This window comes from Macrosteles quadrilineatus, unplaced genomic scaffold, assembly GCF_028750875.1.
Source record: "Macrosteles quadrilineatus isolate MER2022 unplaced genomic scaffold, UCM_ALF_1.0 Scaffold_3__2_contigs__length_128488019, whole genome shotgun sequence".
NCBI classification, from domain to species: Eukaryota; Metazoa; Arthropoda; class Insecta; order Hemiptera; family Cicadellidae; genus Macrosteles; species Macrosteles quadrilineatus.
Genome location: NW_026542596.1, coordinates 81866404 through 81884170, shown reverse-complemented (window position 1 = coordinate 81884170; position 17767 = coordinate 81866404). Strand labels below are relative to the sequence as shown.

Below are 17767 nucleotides of genomic sequence, written 5' to 3'. Positions count from 1 at the left end.
TCCAGTCTATTATTTTCTTGATTGATTTAATTTAACCTTACAGATTTCCATCCATTATTGTTTTATACTGTTCATTATTATACTGTTGTTGCCAAAACATGTATTTGCAAATTAATGACGTATCAATTTATAGTTTTAGCCATTCAAACTGACTCACTACTGTAGTAGGTACATGGCAAATCTAGCTGAATCTGTCCTCTGCACTATCTGTCTTTGTCACAAGTAATCACTGCTATTTGTCGTTTGTCAATGCGATTGGTGGCTTGACTCCACCCTAGTAGAATCGATATATTCAAGTAATCCGTGAAATCAAACTAGAATGCATATAAAACCAAATGTTGCTGCTAATGGGTAAAATTACAGGTAAACAAGTTATGTAAAGGGCAACAATATTAAACCGATTATTTAAATAGTAAACGAAACAAATGTATGGCTCCACACTAAAACTTACCTCAAAATATAAATTTATTACAAGAGATTGGTGGCCTCTTTTAACTCTGCATTTACCAGCACATATAGACTAGGCATCTGTGCGTGTAACGTATCCAGCAAAGCAAATTTCAATACAAGGGTGAGGCGGTACAGTACAAAGGTGAACTGTACTGATAAAAAGTAGTGGCAGAGAATAGGATTCGAGCCCACAAATTCGCAACTGTTTTACCAAACTACATAATTGATATATTAATATACCACAGAATATATCAGTGCGCAAAACTCGTTTATTTATTTACTAAAGTTATTTAGAACAAAGTTTCAACTTGTATTATTTCGGAAAGTGTAAAGACAAACCATAGACTGATTGTTTTTAGAAAGCAGACAAACTGGAATCCTACTCTAAAAGGCTAGAAGGATTAAGGTTTATTTAAGTCGAAGGCTTCCTCTAAAACCAATAAAGAGTTACAAACGTTGGAGACAAATTGGAGTAAAGTGCGGCGACGTGACAGTTGTGGGGCGAGTGTGGCTGTGTGGACTGGGCTGACCTGTTGTACACTTAGTGGAACCATCGAATTTTGGATATTGTCATATTAAGTGTCAAAGGTATAATATAATGTAAAATAAAAATAATACCGAGGGCATAAAAAAAATAAATCATTCACATACTAATTGAAAAAAACGAATACTTGAATCTGAAATACTCTTAAAGAAATATTTTATATATTTTTCCAAACAAAAATATTTATAATTTAATTGCGAAAATGACTTGAAATTATATAGTAGTATTCATATTTCTTAGGAATATAATTCCTATCTACATATAAATAAAGTTATGTCAGTGTTTCACTCAGTCATAAAGCAAATACAGTTTAAGCTTTTCTGTAAGCTAAGTTGATAAATTCTATGTATAATCCGCTAAGCAACTAATAACGAGATTTAAGTCAACTGCTGGGTAAATGATGAATGGTTAGGTAATTTAAAAAAAACTAGAGACTGCAACTTTGATTTGAACCGTTACGTTAAATCAAGTTCTATTAATTTGCAACATTCATGCAAAAACTACAATTATTGGTCAAAAGTACGATATTTTAAGTATGAATGAAACAGTTTTGTTACATAAAGTAATATAATTGACAACTCATATTGCTTAATGTTTATTCAAATAAAAAACACGATTTTTTATATCATTTTATGTCGCATTTTGGTAAATATTTCGTAATATACCACGATAGACGGTTGATCAATAATGATTAGCGACATTTGTACATACTAGCATACCAAACATAATGTATTCGTTAAGCTAATTATCTACATTTGTACATTAATCGTTCGATATAGGTATAAAGTCAATGAGACAATTTTAAACCCCAATGTATCGACGGATATTACCTCCATTGTAGCAAACATCTGATTGGAAATGTTTGCTTTGTGTAACCTGACGCTAAATGGAATACTTCATAATGAGTTGTTACTTTCTTTTATCTTATAACTAGCTTATACATCATTTTCGATAAGGACACATTTAGTGAATAGATTTACTTAGTTTAGTTTAGTTTATTTCCTCTAGTTACCCATTCGGTATTAAAATTAATACCGTAATGTAAAAATTAATAGGGTCACAGTTAGTTGGTACTATTTTCATAAGGAATTAAAAATCTATCCTGAACACCTTACAGATTTGTCAGTTGTCTTTTAAACAACACTTTTAAAAGTTAAATGGATCTCCAAATACTTATTTTCCGTCATTCACCTTTTGTGCTGAAATAGTTATTTGTGTAACTAATAAGCAAAGTGGCACTTTGCTGCACAAGAGAGCAATGTTTACTCGCCTGCGGCTCGTGCGGAATGATCTCGAGTGCAGCAAAGGCCTTTTGCACTCGTGTTACACATTATATTTTTCCTACAGTCACTATAAAGCATATAAATAATTAGTCTTTCAAACACTATACATCACGTTTTTTGGCAACACAAATATGTGCCCTAGAGAAAGTACTGTAGTCACCGGTCCGTATCACTATTTTTTCCTCGGCAAGCAATGTGCTCCGCGACTTGATAAAATAGTTTCATATGTTTTTGTAATTTGCAGTGGTTTCCGCGACTTAAAAAAATGCTTTAAAGATATTTTCTTGTTTATTAAGATCGTAGGAATGTTTTAAAAACGTTTAAAAGAAAAGTCCAGAAAGTTCAGAAATACCGAAAAGTGAACAAACTATAAACACGAAATGACAGGCTAAATCGTAGTTATAATAGTCAATCAGCTGCTCATAGTATTATTTTTCTTTAAGTGTTGCCAACCTATTTCCAAGCGTACACGGATTACGTGCATTATAGAACCACGCTGTTTTGTGTTGTTTCGTTGGAATCCCGATGTGCGCCAAAGTATAAACCGTACGACAAAGTATAAATATGCAGCAATTAGCAGCTTTCTGTACTATAAACAGTACAAGGAAGCCAACTTTGTTGGGTGACTGTAAGAAAAAAAATTTGTACATACTAATCATACTAATATTATAAATGTTAAAGTTTGTGTTTGTTTGAAGTCCAAAAACGCTACAGGTCGGATTGACCTGCAATTTTGTATGATGATAAATTACGTTTCCGATTAACATATAGTCCTTAATTTTATCTCAAAGATCCTTTCAGGCTCCGCCCTAGTGGCTATGGTGATTCCCATGCTAACCTTACCAGTATTCATATTTAAAAGGAATTAAAGAATTTTGCCAGCTTTCCCTATATTCAATAGCATTAAAAAGTTGTATGGTTTACTAACAGAGTACAGTGATATTTTTTGCATTTATAATAACAGCTAATTTGAACCAAGCAGCAAAAAAAACTGTGATACCCAATGGGAACTGTCCAAGTATGATTGTTTACAGTCATGCTTACGCTTTTGATTTATAAATAGTTTTTGATATTGTGCGTATATTTGGTAATTTACGCATTTCTATTGTTTAGGCAGAGTTATCATACATAACATTATAACATTATTATATTCCTCGTATATGTGTTATACTATACCTTAACCGTAGATTAAAAGAACCAAATTGTGTTAAACCGTCTCACATTGCAAACGCAAAGCACGAGTATAGCTGCAATAAACATTTTATACTCATACACCAACCCCGTACGAAGGACGGGTACTCTGCTAGTGAATTATAAATCCACAGTCGTGCTATGATTCTTATTTCAACGTATGTACTGCGACCGCAGCTCAACATGTTAACCTCAACATGTCAGTTACGTCTAGCAAGTGTCTAACAATGTTGCACACGCAACATTTATTGAATATCAACAAATCCGTATTTCTTTTAATAACTAAGTTGTTCAAATCTTAAGTAAAGATTTCTCAAGCTACACGTGTCCCGATGGTCCTAAACGAATAAAAAGTTTCGGCAGCTGGTCTGTGACAGTCTTGATGGTTTGTGATGTTTTACCTACGTCACCTACCACAGAAATTCTAAACTACCTTTTTCAGGAGCACTTAGGAATTTAAGACAAATAAAACGCACTGAAGATTCTTCCCAACTTAGGATATAACTGATGCCTTAGTATGAAGCGATGATAATCACTTATTTAATTATAAACAGGACAACAACTTAAACAACTATCTATATAAATTATGAAATTTTCTTAAGTGAACTCTACAATAAATCGACTTGGTTTACCTCTTTTGTTTCAACCGATAAAAGGCGTTTGCGACATGTCTTTACTAATTGCATTATATATTAGTAAAGACCTCCCTCTCCCTTTGAAAGCCGAACAGGACATCGGAAAATTCAGGAAATTAGTTAAGTCCATGTTGATAAAATAAATAAGGTCTGCTACAGCGTCCGGGAATTTCCTGGTAGTCTTTAACCTTATTAAACATAAAAGAAAACAATTTGTATATAATGTATTTAGTAGTTAATTAATTTCATAAAAATGTAATCTCTTGACTTGTCCAATGCAATGTATTGTTAATCTGGTTGAATAAAGGACTTGGACTTTGACTTTGATATCGCTAGTTTTGTCTAGCAATTTGTTAGTGTTTATTTGCGAGTGATTAAATCAATTGATGAAATTGATGTCAAGAGAATTCTTGAACAGAAACATGCTTTTTGGTTAAAAACTCGTTTATTCTGGATATGCTGACTTAAAGCTGGAAAATTAGTTGATTCCGGACCATCGGGTTCCAGAAGTCAGGCATACGTTTAAGGCATAGTATAAGGCATAGTAGGCATAGTAGCCTATAAGACACAAGGGACAATGTATGAGTGCGATCATTTTAAAATTGTTTTGATGTAGACTAAAAAAATTATTCCTCTAAAATATTGCAGTATATCTAAAAACACTTCGTAAAAACGTATCCTCCGTGACAAAAATAAGGCAATCAATACGAATGAGGAGAGAAGATAATAACCATCTGAAGAAGCAATCAGCAGTGTTTAAGTATTTAAGATGACTTTCAGGTGTATCTTAAACTTTTCAGATTTCCTAACAGACTAATAGGTATTGGAAAGGTCTATTAGGATTGTTAGTTTGTCATATTTAATTTTAGAACGAATAAGATTTGCAATTATTAATATGGAAATCATACTTCTTCAACCCCTTTAGAAATCCCTGTCCTACCTAATGAAAATCAGCGTGTCAGTAACCAAATTATTTTCTAGGAAGTTTCGGCTGACAGAGGCGTTTTTCATCATTATTTCGCACCTATTGAAAAAAAAAATGAGAAGGTAAGTATGAAACAATATTTATATGCGTTTAAATAAAAACCAACACAGAGCCCCAAGAATTATATTTTTAAATCAACCTCAAGAGTGAGCTAATTACTCTTAACAAGGTTACATTAAGTTGGTTAGCGCCTCGACTTCTACTCATCTCCATAACTTTGCATTGCCATGTCTTGCAATTTTTAATTTTTTTGTTAACTTTTCAACAAAATTAAACAACGAATATCACAAAGATTTCCACTGGTTCTACAATGTTCTATAAAATTAGCGTTTTTAATTAAAAAAATTGTTTTTACATAACATTTTTTACCTCATGATAGCTAGGGACTCTTTTTAAAAGACAATCATACGATACTTTGACATTGATAAATGCATGATATTGAGAACTTAACCTCATTGCCGTGTCCCATTCAGCTAGACCCATCACGTAGTCAAAACAACAAATCGCATATGGATGCTTTACTATTGTGCAAAACGGCAAACCAATCAACATGGTTTAGATCCGGATATTACTCCCATTGTCAACACAGGAATGAGCAAGTACTTATCCTAAACAATGACTAAACTTTACATACCTCGTCTTGCAGTTCAAATATAGTGTTTGAAGTCCACTACATATGTTTCGCCATTTAAGGCATTCTCAAGTGGTTACAGAAAACATTAAAGTGGTTTAAGTTTAGTCTATACTACGCAGTTCAGGGGCTAAAAAATGGAATCCAAACAATCAAACTACCTATGGTATTTTTTCAGTAATCTAGTATGGCCGCACAAAATAGTTCTATAACTATTTCGCTTTCCAAAGCCGAAAAGTGTGTGTTTGAGCAGATTATATTTATTCCATAAATATTTTTTTTTTTTTGTAAAAAGTGTTAAACTTATCTTTAATTGTTATGCAAACATCGCTTCTTTGCTTGGATTTCAAGGGCCAAACTCCAAAAGTAAGAAACTGTTTGAACGAAATCCATCGTATCGCTCATCGCGACCTCATCCTTTATTTATTCATAATTCTTGGTACAGAAAGCCTCAGTGACCCATGTAAATAGCTTAGGATCAACGTGTTTCAGATTTCTAAAACACAACCACGTGTTGGTTAAAATAATTTTTTCTTGATACTAATTTTATATAACCATAAATTCAGCATTTATGATCCTTTAAACTTTTGACGGTAGAACCTAACACTGCTGGTTTATATAAAATGAAAAACAGCTATAACTTATAAAAATATATTACTAATCAAAAATTAAAAGCGGGTCAAGTAGGAGTTGTAACTGTCAGGTACACATCTACTCAACAGCTGTCAAAACATTACGCTTCGCATGTTTATGGTAACAAAGCAACAGTCTCACTAATGTATACTTTATTACGCTACATGCTACTGCTACAATGTTACATACTGACTCCCTGTTTGTAAATGTAGATGCTGTTTGTGAACAGTTTGTCAGTTTAGTGGGGGTTGTTTCCCGTTATTGTTTCTAATATAAAAAAAATAAGTTAAATTGTATTTGTTAAACCGATAGGTGAATTTAATTTAGTTTTCACACCTAACAATACCTTCGGAATATTTTATGTCAAATGAACCGCCTCGCGAATAAGTTATCAATCGTTAGAAATGTAGAATACTGCACTCATCTAATAGACATTCTATGAATACTGAGGGTATATTAAAAATCGATGTATGTAAAGGTTACCAGTACTGTACCAGAATACCATTATATGAATGTAAAAAATTGCTAAACATTTGATTTACATGGAATCACAGAAATCTACTGTAATAATTTTAATATCATAAATCTAGTAATATTGGGAAAGCAGTTAAATTAAATTATTCTAAAAACAGTTGCATGGAAACACATATCTAGTTGTCAAAAGCCCAAAAGAATGGTGCAAATGTGGCTAAATCCAAAAATACAAGTATAATTCAAGGACTTTATAATTTTTTTTAACTTTTTTAATGAAATGGCGACCATACAAAGTAGGCATTTTAAGCCAAGTATGAATGGAGATGAGTGTAGGATGAGTAGTGCGATCTTGTAGTCTTGTTAGTGACCAAGGCCGACTTATTCCTTAGACACAGGTGCTAGCCCATACAGCTAATGGCAACTAAAGGACCAACAGTTTATAGTGGAATCTGAATACATTTTGCCTTGGTATTAACGAATTGGTCTTATTATTAGGATAGTACTGCGTATAGTCGTAGTACTCTCTATTGAGGACGTTAATCCACACCAGGGAGTATCGCATCCACAGTGCATGCCTAAAAATATCCACAATTCGTGACCTCCTAGTTGCTGGATTACAGGACGATGCCACCCGTCGACCCGTCCCAGTTATTATACCATTTATAAGACTGCCATTATTCTTAAGATCTGTTCTTAGATAACAGAACAGATATATGAAACACCAATGATATAAAGTAGGCTATTTTTATCTATAGGAACAAACTATAATAAGTATGTAAGGCTACAAGTATGTAAAAGCTTACAAAATTACAACATTTACCATGGGCTGTTGTTGTTGAAACAAACTTTTATTGTGCTTCCGGACCTTCCAGAGCCAACCTTATTAAGTTTGGAGATATCTTGGTAGTATAATCTTTACATTCTATTTTTAGGTGTGAATTGACCATGAATTTATAATTGGATACGGTTGCAGTAATATTGTACGCATTACTTATTACAATACATTGTAAGTTTATCAGCAAATTGTGAATGTTGAATATATATGTAAAATGTGTAATAACTGGTTTTTACTTATGTAACTAACTAATGCACAATATTATTGTATCACCGGGTACATTTGTATTTTTTGTGTAATTGAACATGTATTTAACGAGTAGTAGATATGCATTATCTTTGTAAAAAACATTGTACTATTGGAAACAAATTAAATGTGTTTGATGTTCCTTTGGTTAAGACCCATTCAAGCAATTCTGGCATTGCACTTTTTATTATTTAATTTTTATTTTTATATATTAAAGGTTGAAAATTATGATAATCGTAAAAACTCTATCTCAAATACGACGTGTCATCAACATGCCCGTTCAGATTATAGGATGACAACCAATGGTCATAATGGATGTATAGCATCAGTGATTGGTCGTATATAACCTGTGTGTGTCTGCTCGTAAACATTTGAGGTATGTAAATAATGGTCAACCCTCTAATACATGTTCAGATCAAAAGTTACGCGTGGATTGTGTGTTTTTTTTCGCCTGTAAATCCACGAGCTGCATTTTTGTGCGAAAAAAGCACAATGCTTGTTTGTCCTATGTATGTTGTTTGTGTGCGTGTATTGTTTGTGTGCGTGTATGTGTTGTAATATGGGCAAAATAAAGAAACTATTGAAATTGGCCATAACTGGTCGAATTGATCTAGACCCCTAAGATTATAGCAAATCACTTCTCAGTATTTTCCATATTGGCCTACTCTGAAATTCGTTAGACTAATTTTGCATAAAAACAGTTTTCCTAATAGTCTTAACTAAGCTAAAAACAACCCGACAATCGAACGAAGCCTATACACTTCAATGAGATAATTATTGTAGTTAAAGCTAAGTTGTTCAAGTTGTTCGACTACACGTGGTTGAAAGCCATCCAATCCTGTTATCACTTCTCGCAGGCCTACTTCGACATTTGCATCTCTTACCTTCAGCAGGAGGTATTTGCATAAACTCCAGCCTCGGGAACGTCTCATGACATTGATTAAATGTAGTGTTACATTGTTTAACTTCCGTTCTGAAAAACGATCTTTCCTCTACAATTCCATGTAAATATATATAATGAAGCTTAGACCATACTATTCAAGTATAAGAAGTTGTAGATTATATGGTTAATAACTTAAGGAGTCTTTAAGAGGGCTACGACTCATTCAAGCAAATTTTGTAAGAATATAAGTTATGAAAAACCGTATAAAGAATATATTACGAGACTACAGTACTGTATTATAAAATCAACTGTAAGAGGTATTTTCTGCAGGTCTATCGTAGAAGATGGTATGTTCCAGAAATGTATATAGCAAAAAAAATAATATCAATTGATCTGTTACATGAAAAAATAAAATAAAACAGCTTGCTACAAAGATGAACAAGACAAAAGCTTTGGTTTTGAGCTTGTTAATAAAAATGAAAACTTACCAGTTATATCCGGCAAAACTGCTGTTTCACTCGTGGTTTTTAACTTAATCTGTAACAAAACAATTTAGTATATAAGTTTTTATTCATTGATATAAAGTATCACAATTATTTGTCTGGGTAGCCGAATGATTATAGTCTCGCTTTCAAAATAGAAGGTCACTGGATGGATTCGAAGCGATATCACCACCTAGACCTGGATGCATTTCTCATTTGGCTATTTTATTATTGATGCTATCTAACAAAAATGTCGTTATAAGATAGTAAACATTCCTGTTTTGGGACATTTGCTTTACAAAAAAAAATTGAAAAAACACCACTGGCGTATATAAATATAAAAATAAAAATAAACAGAAACATAAATAACAAAATAAAATATTTTAAATATTTTAAAGGGGTAATAAATAACAATAGTTACGGAAAATATTTCGTATTAAACAACTCATTACATAAACATAAAATTATGTAAAACATAATACTGTAGCAATGGATAAAGTGGTATACTATACAAATATTATTTAATAGTTTTTAACAAGGACTCTTATTAATTTAGTTGAATACGACCCTATTAATTAACTACAGAATTAATTTAATAAATTGATTAGCTATTAATTTCAGAAATAAACATTATTCCAAATAATCTGCTTCAGATATTGTTTTACAACCCGTAATATATTTTGGGAGCTGACTATTTTGGTAACGGGTCATAGTGTTAGTGTTGTGATAAGGCGTCTGATCAAAGGTTCAGCTCTGACATAATGAGATGGTGACTTAGAGGTATTTCAATATTACTTCATCAATCATATGGCTAGGCTCATGTCCCTTCTACCACATTTAATCATAATGTGAGATAAGAAATTGCTTAATTGGTTAAATTTAACAATATGCCATAGGGTTGCAGTTTTATAACGAGGAAACTTTATCTTGAAATAAAGTTTTTGGCCTAGCTTCAAATCTTAGGACGCTATGCTCAAACAAAAAATTGTTTTCACATGTATTTAGGCTAGGCATTGAGGGGCATGAGGCACTACTAAGTACCTAAAAGCTATTTGTGATTAATTGGATTTTACCTGAAATTGCGGAAACTTCGGAAATTACTGAACTCTACCACTAAACCAGCTCGCTCCCTCAAACAAAATACAGTAGAATAAAGATAATCCAACAAGTATTTACAATTAGAAATGATTTCAACTACAATTGTATTAAAATGATGGTATAAGCTTTTCTAATCGAGTGTACCCGATGACAGGTGGAAGAAAAAATATTAAAACTACATGATAAAAAAAAAAACTTAAATGTAATAATACGGTTGAAACAACCAAAAAGTAATATGGAAATTATTATTCTACAACTTAATACTACGGATATTGCAAAGCTGATTTACTTGCTGTAATTACTCAGCATGCAAGTTTTCTAGGTCCTTAAAAATCTACATTAATCCATATCATATACCGTTCATTATACATATGTATTTGCATTGAATCTTTAATCAACGTATTATTTGAGATGAGCTAGTTATCAAAAATCCAACATATTCAGCATTTTAATGGACTGTCACTATAGATGTTTATCTGTCAGCTATTTAACGTAGCAGTGATTGTATGTAATTGCCATGTCGTAGTTATCTCGTGTAGCAGACTACCTATAGTTTAGACGAGCCTGACAGTTAGTTTAATTCAGTGACCTTAGTGATTTTAAATGAATTTTTTTATTGAATTGGAAAACATTTTTTAACTTTATTTTTTTACTATGCAAAATAAAATCCGTTCTAATAATAAAAAATGCAAAACTTTGATACAATTCCCAATATTTTGTTCACTTTATTTTTATTTTAGTTTCTCAATCAAGACTTAATTAATTTACCCTTTAGTAAAAACAAAGATTACACATGCTACGCAAAATTTTGCGTAGCATGTGTAATCTTTGGTAAAACATATTTTTCTCAGATTTCCTAAATAGTAACTGATTTTAATGTGTTTGTAAATTATATTCTTATTATGTCTTGTCATTGACGATAACAAATGCGCATCAACCAATATCAGCTTGAACAACATTGAATCATAAAGTGTTATTAGTGTGCAGAGCTAATACATTAGCTGTGTACCGGTCAATAACTTGAACTAGACTAGAGTGATTAAGGTACAAGGACTGCTCAATTAGATAAGTAAGATGAGATTATTTAATAGTCTTTAGCTTTGTATCAGCCACCACCATGAACAATACTGATTAGTACACATGTTTATTATTTTAGTTTGGGTAATTAAAAGAACAACTACGATTTTCAATTAAAAAGTAACAAGTTTTCTTAATTTCTTAAACAAACATTTTTTTAAAGGTTGGTATCCAAGCTTGGATAATAAAACACTATTCGTTTCAATTTGAAATACCAACTGTTGGGTACTACATTACTTATCTCTCTACACTCCCACTGGGTAAGCGAGCTGGTCTAGTGGTTAGAGCACGGCACTTCGGTACCTGAGGTCCCAGGTTCAAATCTCGCCAAATCACCAATGGATTTTATCCTAGTGATAATGCCGCAACCCCTCGGTATAGCCTGAAGCAATGTGAAAAACAATCCCAGGCTCGTGCCTACGTGTCACTAGGCACGGCCAGTGACCTTAATAACTACCCGTTATTTGATCCAATTACGGTATTTCTAAATGGTTTTCTGCGTTCTCAAATAGTTTTCATGGCCTACTTCATTTTACTATCGCTCAATACTATTGCGCAGTCTTTATAAAACATAATGTGTTGTATAGATTATGTATACAATGTTATATGTTATAATGAGTATTATTTTAAAAATAATGTTATACTTGGGTAATCTTTTGGGTATTCGCATCATATCTTTACAAACGGACCCAAAGTGTACAATATCAAATGTACCTTTAAAATGTCTAATCGTATAATTGGTTATGGGTTAAATGTTTATAGGTAAAGGGGGTTTCAGACTTAAATGCTTGGCTTTGTTATGTTTTTAATTGTGAAATCTTACCCTTGGAGCCGTAATTGTATCATCGCACATTGAGAGAGCAAAACTCATTATATAGGAATGATATCTTAATAGGTTTATATTTCATGCTGCACCTGACATAGTTATTCTGCTCGGCACTTCTACTTGAATCACAATTCTCAATTCAATTTCTTAATCTTTCTTCTTTTACTGAAAAACCTTATTTAAAACTGCATAAATTTATAAAACTTTGGCTTAAAACGTTTGAGATTTGTATGTAAGATTCTATAATGATGAGTTATAGAATATGTATGCGTACAATATGTGTACAACTAAGAAAATACTAATGATTTATTACATTTCCAATTTTTATCTTACGGCCGGAATACTTATACCACACATCCGTCATTACATTTAATGTTACAGGTCATCTACCTCATATAGAAATATAAGTTGTTACTAAAACGTGTTAGGAGCAAAAAATATTAATGAAGTGTCACTACCTCCTTGGCCGTCCCTCATGAACCACACCATAGTATCACAGATTGTAGTGGATTTGTCCTCTGCACTATCTGTCTTTGTCACAAATAATCACTGCTATTTGTCATTTGTCAATGAGATTATTACCTTTACTCTAACCTATGAGAATCAATAATCAAGTGAGTCCGCTGCATTTAACCCAAGAGCGTTGATAAGTGTTTTAATATTATGTTGGTAGAAAATATAAATAAGAAATGTAAAAAAAATAATTTATTTAACTAAGAAACTAAGCTAAAATTATAGGACAGTGACAAACTTAATCAACAGTATAAATTCACAAACCAAACACACAACATCAAACACCAATTAACTAAATAAAAGTTTCAATATTGAACATATATGGACTACGACGGACAGAGAACGTGTTTCATCTCATAGTTTAGAATAGTGTAAAGACGAATCATCTTACTTGTTGTTGTTTTTTTTACTAACAAACACAAATACTACCTAGAACGATAAGAAACTTGAGGATTGAGCTTTATTTAAGTCGAAGGCTTCCTCTGAAGCCAATAAAGAGTTACAAACGTTGGAGACAAATTGGAGTAAAGTACGGCAACGTGACTGTGAGGCGAGTGTGGCTGTGTGGACTGGGCTGAGCTGTTGTGCACTTAGTGGAACATATCGGAAAGGTAAATGTATAATGCAGAAACTAATTTTAAAAATGTCTACGTGAAATAGAAGTATGTATTTATCTTCCGAATTAAATCTTATTACGAGGAGACCTGTACACAGAAATTGTGCAGTTAAATAGGGTCTAAAGCTTGTTTCCGAGGCAAAATGAATCCAGTACATAACCAAATTACCTTTGCAAAGATTATATTCCTTTATAGCAGTTACCATTCTACATTCATCCTTCACTCATATTTGGGTTAGAATATACCTAGGTGGCGTCTTCAACTCGTAATGATAATGAAAATGTACTCTAGAAACATATTGTACGTGAGAGGGTGAATAGAAGCCCTTAAGGAAATTATCTTTTTAATTAATATTCGCAGGTGTGCTAGATCATAAGCTTTGAAATGACACCGTAATCGTAAAAATCTGTTCATTAGGACGACTCGTAAAAGGATGTAATAAGGAAAAATTTCATTGTATGAGGTATATAGATTTTCCAGTAAAACAAGTAAACTATCAATGTAATATGACGAATTAAAATTTCTTACGGCTTAAAGACTAAGTTAAGTATTAATATGCCTTTGAATCGCATTTCTAACTTGGAAAAGTTTCACTCAGGCATAAATAAATCCATTTTAAGCTATTTAGTAATCAAAGTTCTACGGAAAATCCACCATTCAAATAGTGACAAGTTTAAGTCAAATGGTGGGTGAATGAGAAATGGACCCACTTTGTAAACATGATGTATATACTAGTAGTACGCTTATTCCGCGCGTAACGGGATGAGTGAACATGAGCGCAGTAATGAAAGAGTCCACCCACACCTAGCCTACTTACCGGTGTCACTGGTGAACACAATGTTATTTGTATGGGCAAATCAACCAAATCTTAGTCAACAACAATCCTAACTTCTCATCCATTAATCAACCAAAGTCATTGGTAATATACGTAATGGATTTCCAACAGTTATTGATAGGACGTAAATCCATCGTTCCTGTACAACATGTCTTTTGATTAAATGAAGCCTATTTCCATATTTGTTATGAGGCCTATCATAAACAAAACTAAGCCAAACTGAACTAATCTAACTTAACGTAATTGCCAAAGCACGATGTAAGGAATCTCCTAAAAAATATCGTATGGCTTACAATGATGATTTAAAACAACGATATCGTAATTATATCATCTAAAAATGATTAAAAATCCAATATATGTTTATCTAACTAATGAAGGGTCCCCACACTCCGGACTGTCCGCCTCAACTACTTCCATCACCACTTCCTACGTCGTGGACATGTTTCCCTCCCTTCCCATAGCATTTTAGTATTGCAGGTACATTAACCTAACTGTCACAAAGGGCCCCCACACTCTGGACTGCTCGCCTTGACTACTTCCATCACCACTTCCTACGTCATACCTGTTTAATTCCCTTCCTTTAGAATTTTTTTTGATTGCAGATCCATTAACCTAACTGTCGCAAAGGGTCCCCACACCCCGGACTGCTCGCCTTGACTACTTCCATCACCACTTCCTACGTCGTGGACATGTTTCCCTCGATTCCTATGGCATTTTAGTATTGCAGGTACATTAACCTAACCCTCACAAAGGGTCCCCACACTCCGGACTGCTCGCCTTGACTACTTCCATCACCACGTCCTACGTCGTGGACATGTTTCCCTCCCTTCCTATATTATTTTAGTATTGCAGGTACATTAACCTAACTGTCACAACGGGTTCCCACACTCCGGACTGCTCGCCTTAACTACTTCCTTCACCACTTCCTACGTCGTGGACCTGTTTCCCTCCCTTCCTTTAGCATTTTATTAATGCAGATACATTAATCTAACTGCCACAAAGGGTTCCCACACTCCGGACTGCTGGCATTGACTACTTCCTTCACCACTTCCTACGTCGTGGACCTGTTTCCCTCCCTTCCTTTAGAATTTTTTTATCACAGATCCATTAATCTAACTGTCACAACGGGTTTCCACACTCCGGGCTGCTCGCCTTGACTACTTCCTTCACCACTTCCTACGTCGTGGACCTGTTTCCCTCCCTTCCTTTAGCATTTTATTAATGCAGATCCATTAATCTAACTGTCCCAAAGGGTCCCCACACTCCGGACTGCTCGCCTTGACTACTTCCATCATCACTTCCTACGTCGTGGACATGTTTCCCTCCCTTCCTATGACATTTTAGTATTGCAGGTACATTAACCTAACAGTCACAAAGGGTCCCCACACTGCGGACTGCTCGCCTTGACTACTTCCATCACCACTTTCTACGTCGTGGACATGTTTCCCTCCCTTCCTATAGCATTTTAGTATTGCAGGTACATTAACTTAACTGTCACAAAGGGTTCCCATACTCCGGACTGTTCGCCTTGACTACTTCCTTCACCACTTCCTACGTCGTGGACCTGTTTCCCTCCTTTCCTTTAGCATTTTATTATTGCAGATACATTAATCTAATTGTTACAATGGGTTCCCACACTCCGGACTGCTCGCCTTGACTACTTCTTTCACCACTTCCTACGTCGTGGACCTGTTTCCCTCCCTTCCTTTAGCATTTTATTATTGCAGATTCATTAATCTAACTGTCACAAAGGGTTCCCACACTCCCGAGTGCTCACCTTGACTACTTCCTTTACTACTTCCTACGTCGTGGACCTGTTTCTCTCCCTTCCTATAGCATTTTTAGATTTGCAGATACATTATTCTAACTGTCACAAAGGGTTCCCACGCTCCGGAATGGTCGCCTCGACTACTTCCTTCACCACTTCCTACGTTGTGGACCTGTTTCTCTCCCTTCCCATTGCGTTTTTAGAATTGTAGATACATTATTATAACTGTCACAAAGGCTTTCCACACTCCGGAGCGCTCGCCTTGACTACTGCCTTCACTACTTCCTACATCGTAGACCTGTTTCCCTCTCTTTCCATAGCATTTAAGTATTACAGATATATTAATTTAACAGTCACAAAGGATTTCCACATTCCGCACTGCTCACCTTTCCGCTTCCTTTACCACTCTCTACGTCGTGGACGTGTTTCCCCCCTCTTCGCATAGCAGTTTAGTACTAAAATCTTTGAATTTTTAATATTCAATGCCAACATTAAATTGAATAATGTATAAAGCTGCTTTGTTCTAAATATATACATATATATTTTTAATTTAAAGGTGAATTTTAATACTGAATAAAAACGGTATATAACTGCCGATAAATATTGTAAAGTTCAATTTATTATTCAGAAAGTTGTGAAATTTAATTAACTTAAACAACATTATTCTGAAACCTGTGAAATTATAATGATATATATTCATAGACGCCAAACTGTTTACTCCATGAATAAAATAGCTTAGAGTAAAAGTCGTTCTCTCTGTCTAAAGTAGACAACAAAATTGTTGGTCGCAAAACGTAAACAAATAAGAAGAAGAAGAAGGTAGCTCCTAATGTTATTCTTATGGGACAAATTTAAAAATGTTTTTAAGGTTTTTATAATTACTACTGAACGGAATCGTCTAGAATTTTAATGAGGTCTTCCCACTGGTGTCATAATTATTTGTGCAAAATTTGAACGCTATAAGTGCGACGGTTCTTGAGTTTTTGGTGCGAACACACACACAGATAGACAGACAGACAAGCGGACAACTTTTCTCCGACTCCGCTATACACGATACATAGATTCGTTCACTTCGTTCACTCATCTATTAATATAGAACCCGTTGTGTAAAACTAAGTACTAAGTTCTATTAATATACAAAATGTTTTAGCGGAATGATCCATGAAGTCATTGGCTCTTCTAATACAAGGCCCAGACGTTGGTGTGTGGCAACGTCGCACCGGCCTGTGCCATGGTAATATCGACAATAAAAAACCTGTATTGCTCAGACCCCCAACTGTGAATTAGCAACAGCTGTTTCAATAGGCCGGTACCGCGGTGTTGCCACTTTTGTCATGACACAGCCTTGTATTAGATTAGAAAAGTATAAGGTGATCATTGAATGCCTATTAGATCGGTAGTCCATTTTGTAAGGTAAAATCATGTTGAATAAGTTATTGCAATAGCTTATAGTTTCAAAAACTCGACAGTTGTGCTGTAATAGCAATGTCAACGTTCGTACCACAACCGCAGCTCAACAAATTAACATAAACATGTCAGTTTAGACCAACATGTCGTCAAGTCTAGCAATATATTCAACGGAGAGTAAAGTAGGCTACTTGTGTTTATAAGTGAGTAGATTTTATAAATATTTTTAAATATATAAATAATTCCTCTTCCCAATTTATTTTAAATGTTATAAACAGAATATTTATAGAAGTGAAATTTATCCTGTAATATAACAATTCAAAAGCAATTATGCAGTATTATGGAATACAATTG

General features: G+C 33.9%; 1 protein-coding gene across 1 annotated transcript in view; it reads right to left on the bottom strand.

Moving 5' to 3' along the window:
• LOC128989329 (uncharacterized) overlaps positions 1-17767 on the bottom strand; it is a 510234-nt gene that overhangs the window by 451790 nt on the left and 40677 nt on the right. The window contains exon 2 of the mRNA XM_054411209.1: positions 9279-9327. The gene's annotated coding sequence lies outside the window, so the exon portion shown is untranslated. The remainder of the gene's footprint in view (positions 1-9278; positions 9328-17767) is intronic.